This window comes from Phascolarctos cinereus, unplaced genomic scaffold (genome assembly GCF_003287225.1).
Source record: "Phascolarctos cinereus isolate Bilbo 61053 unplaced genomic scaffold, phaCin_HiC Scaffold_5;HRSCAF=322, whole genome shotgun sequence".
NCBI classification, from domain to species: Eukaryota; Metazoa; Chordata; class Mammalia; order Diprotodontia; family Phascolarctidae; genus Phascolarctos; species Phascolarctos cinereus.
Genome location: NW_027555958.1, coordinates 357781630 through 357787025, shown reverse-complemented (window position 1 = coordinate 357787025; position 5396 = coordinate 357781630).

Here is a 5396-nt window from a genome sequence, read left to right as displayed (position 1 = left end):
TATATGTATATGTATATGTATATGTATATGTATATGTATATGTATATGTATATGTATATGTATATGTATGTGTGCGTATATATATATGAATAAAACAAGCATTTGTTAAGTACCTAGGCACTGTGCTAAACACTTTTTAACAAATATCATATTTGAGTTTCATAACAACGCTGTGAGGGAGAAACTGAGGTAATTAGAGATTAATGACTTGCCCAGTGCTCCATCCACTGTGCCACAGTCTATCTCAGTCTGACATATACTTCAGTCTCTACAGCAGCTAGGTGATGCAATGGATAAAGATCTGGACTTGGGAGTCAGGAAGAGTTGAATTCAGATCATCCTTCAGATCACCTTTGTGACCTTGGACAAGTCACAGGAGCCTCAGTTACCTTATCTGTATAACAGTATTGTTATGTGGATTAAATAGATAATATATGAAGTGTTTTATAAACCTTAGAACACTATATAAGTGCTAGCTAGTATTATTGCTGTCATTAATATTATTGTTGTCATTATTATTATTAAAGATAATTTCTACTAAAAGTTAGTTGGAGTGGATCAACAATTAAATAAAGAGATAAGAGGACCCAGAATTCCACTTACAGCACTGAATGAAATTGCCTTAGAAAGAAAATATAGGCCAACGCACCCTGGTATAACTTGCTTCAAGAAATGTAATATATTAAAATCCAAACTTGAAAAAAGCAAAAGCAAATCAACACTTTACAATAAGACTCAAAACAGGATGTATTTTGAAAATTTTAAATACTTTGATTGTCACACACCTTTTTAGAAACATTGTTATTGTGGAAGGTGAGGAATCAGGATTTAGTTTCCATTAAGCTTCTTGCCTCAGGTATCAAAACCCCATCTGTTGCTGCATCTGACTTTAAAATCTTTTTTTAAGTTTATAAGTTTGACCCAGACTTCAAAAACACAGGGTCACCTTAACATCAGAAATAGGGATCAGAGTAGGACATTATTAAAGGTCTTGTTTCTAAACCACCTTTAAATTAATCAGTATTACTAGCATCAAAAATGACAGAGATAAATTCTCCAACAATGAAGAGGAAATTAAGATAATTGTGAGGAGCTATTTTGACCAATTACATACCAATAAATCTGACAATCTAAATGAGATAGATGAAAACCTACAAAAATATAAATTACCTAGATTAACAGAAGAAGAAATAAAATACTTAAATAACCAATCATAGAAGAAGAAAGTAAACAAGCCATCAATGAACTTCCTAAGAAAAAATTCCCAATACCAGATGAATTCACAAGTGAATTTTACCAAATATTTCAACAATTGATCCCAAAACTATTTGGAAAAATAGGTGAAGGAATCCTACCAAATTCCTTTTATGACACAAATATGGTGTTAATACCTAAAACCAGGAAGAGCCAAAACAGAGAAAGAAAATTATAGAACAATTTCCCTAATGAATAGTGATGCAAAAATCTCAAGTAAAATACTAGCAAAGAGATTACAGAAATTTATCACAAGGATCATACACTATGACCAGGTGGGATTTCTAGCAGGAATGAAGGACTGGTTCAATCTTAGGAAAACTATCAGCATAATTGAACATATCAATAACAAAACCAACAGAAATCATACATTATCTCAATCAATGAAGGAAAAGCCTTTGCTAAAATACAGTATCCATTCCTATTAAAAACACTAAGGAGTAGAGGAATAAATGGAACTTACTTTAAAATGACAAATAATATTTATCTAAAGCCATCAGCAAGCATTATCAGTAATAAAGATAAGATAGAAACCTTCCCAATAAGATCAGGGGTGAAGCAAGGATGCCTATTATCATCTCTGTTATTTAATATTGTATTAGAAATGTTAGCTAGAGCAATAAGAGAAGAAAAAGAAATTAAAGGAATTAGAATAGGCAATGAGGAAACAAAACTATCACTCTTTGCAGATGATATGATGTTATACTTAGAAAATCCTAGAGAATCAACTAAAAAACTACTTGAAATTATTAACAACTTTAGCAAAGTTGCAGGATATAAAATAAACCCACATAAATCATCAGCATTTCTATAGATTACTAACAAAGTTCAGCAGCAAAAGATAGAAAGAGAAATCCCATTTAAAATAACTGTAAACAATATAAAATACTTGGGAGTTGACCGGCTGAGACAAACCCAGGAAACATATGAACAAAACTCTAAAATACTTTTCACACAAATAAAGTCAGATCTAAACAATTGGAAAATTTCAGTTGCTCATGGGTAGGCTGAGATAACATAATAAAAATGACATTTCTACCTAAGCTAATTTACTTATTCAGTGCCATACCAATCTAACTACCAAAAATTATTATTTTTTTTTTGGTGAGGCAATTGGGGTTAAGTGACTTACCCAGGGTCACACAGCTACTAAGTGTCAAGAGTTTGACACTTGTGTTCGTGTAGTTCTTGGGCTTGTTTTGGTAGGTAGACTCCTAAATATTTTATAATGTCTACAGTAACTTTAAATGGAATTTCTCTTTCTATCTCTTGCTGTTGAGCTTTGTTGGTAATATATAGAAATGATGATGATTTATGTGAGTTTATTTTATAGCCTGAAACTTTGCTAAAGTTGTTTATTATTTCAAGTAATGTTTCACTTGATTCTCTAAGTATATTATCAAATCACCTCAAAGAGTGATAGCTTTGTTTCTCCTTTGCCTATTCTAATATCTTCAATTTCTTTTTCTTCTCTTATTGCTAAAGCTAATGTTTCCAGTACCATATTGAACAACAGTGGTGAAAATGGACATCCATGTTTCACCTCCGATATTATTGGAAATGCTTCTCGCTTATCCCCATTAAATAAAATGCTTGCTGAAAGTTTTAGGTAGATGCCGCTCATTATTTTAAGGAGACTCCATTTATTCCTATGTTCTCTAGTGTTTTCAATAGGAATGGGTGTTGTATTTTGTCAAAAGCTTTTTCTACATCTATTGAGATGATCTTGTGGTTTCTGTTAGTTTTGTTGTTGAAATGATCAATTATGCTGATAGTTTTTCTAATCTTGAACCAGCCCTACATTTCTGGTATAAATCCTACCTGGTCATAGTGTATTATTCTTGTGATAAGTTGCTGTAATCTATTTGCTAATATTTTATTTAAATTTTTTGCATCTATATTCATTAGGAAAATTGGTCAATAATTTTCTTTCTCTATTTTGACTCTTCCTGGTTTAGGTATCAACACCACATTTGTATCATAAAAAGAATTTGTTAAGACTCCTTCTTCACCTATTTTTAAGGAAAGAATTTAGGACCAAAAGAGAGGAAGAAAACATTACAAAATGTAAAATAGATAATTTTCATGATATAAAATTAAAAATTTTTTGCACAAACCAATGCAATCAAAATTAGAAGGAAAGCAGAAAACTGGGGGGGGGGAATTTTGCAATAAGTATCTCTGATAAAGGCCTCATTTCTCAAGTATATAGAGAACTGAGTCAAACGTATAAAAATATAAGCATTCCCCAAATGATAAATGGTCAAAGGATATGAACAGGCAGTTTTGAGACAATGAAATCAAAGCTATATATAGTCATATGAAAAAATGCTCTAAATCACTATTGATTAGGGAAATGCAAATTAAAACAATTTTGAGGTACCACCTCACACCTATCAGATTGGCTAATATGACAAAAAAAGAAAATGTTGCATGCTGGAGGGGATGTGGAAAAACTGGGACACTAACGCATTGTTGGGAGAGTTGTGAACTGATCCAACCATTCTGGAGAACATTTTGGAACTATGCCCAAAGTACTATAAAACTGTGCATTCCTTTTGAACCAATGATACCACTGCTACGTCTATATCCCAAAGACATTTGAAAAAAGAGGGAAAAGAACCTATTTTTACAAAAATATTTACAGCAGCTCTTTTTGTGGTGACTAAGAATTAGAAATTGAAGGATGCCCATCAATTGGGGAGTTGCTAAACAAGCTGTAACATATGATTGTAATAGAATATTATTGTGCTAGAAGAAATGACAAGCAGGATGATTTCAGAAAAACCTGGAAAGACTTACATGAAATGATGTGTATCAAAGTGATGCAAACAGAACCAGGAGAATGTTGTACACAGTAACAGCAATATTATTTGATGGAGAAGTGTGAATGACTTAGCTCTTCTCAGCAATACCATGATCCAAGACAATCCCAAAGGACTAATGATGAAGCATACCATCCATCTCCAGGAAAGAACTGATATTGTTTGAATACAGACTGAAGCATAATATTTTTCACTTTCTTTCATTTTTTTTCTTTTGTTTGGGTCTTCTTGTACAAAATAACTAATACGGAAATGTTTTACATAATTGCACATTTATAACCTATATCTGATTGCTTACCATCGGGGGAGGGGAGAAGGAACAGAAAGATAGGATTGGAACTCAAAACTTTAAATAAAAATGTTTAAAAATTGGGGGAATTTTTTTTTAGTTGGAAGAAGAATTAAGGTAGGAAAGTCAAATCTAGAGAATACCATTGTTGGAGTTTTGGTTAAAAAGCACACTGAAAAGAAATTCATCAGGTATTTATAAGGTACCTATTATGTGTCAGTCACTGTTCTAGGTGATGTGTATACAAAGATCAAAAACTAAATTGCCCTCTACTTCAAGGAGCTTATATTCTAATTGAGGCAATTAGGAAGCAATTTATTCCAAGAAAAGTAACTACAAAATATATACAATTTCATGCATTACCATAAACAATTATTATGTGTCTATTAAAAACCAATTTATTAATCAGTATAGTTTAAATGCATGCTAAGGGAGATCCCTGAAATGTGCATCAGGAGACCCGAGTTCGACTTTCAACTCTATCAGGGACTGGTCACAGGATTTTGGACAAGTCACTTCATCTCTCTAGCCTTCAGGGTCTTTATATGCAAAAAAAATGAAGTTGTTGGACAAGATTCCCTCTAAGGGCCCTTGCAGCTCTTAGCACTCTAAGATAGATATTGATTTTATTTTTAAATATCTCCAGGGATCTTTTCTGCCCATCCATTGTTTCCAGTGTTTGATCAGTCTAACTTCCTTATGGCTGACTTTTGCCACCCCAGCTGAATTATTAGCTCATTTCATTCAGTTTGTTCCTCTATGGAACTGCACAGTGACAGGTCAGCCTCTGTGACCAGTCTGTTGGTATGTAGCCCCTCAAGCTGCTTCCTCTAACTGTCAAATACAGTTGAGTGAGATGAAAACAAAAAGATTCTAGAGAGGTCTGAAAGGCAAAAAGGAACATATTAGGGAAGATGAAAAAATGAAGAGGTTGGACAATATAACCTCTAAGGTCCTCTCAGCTCTAAATTACATAAGCTTCAGTAATAATTGGCCCAGGAATTCATGTGCACCATGTTAATGAGATG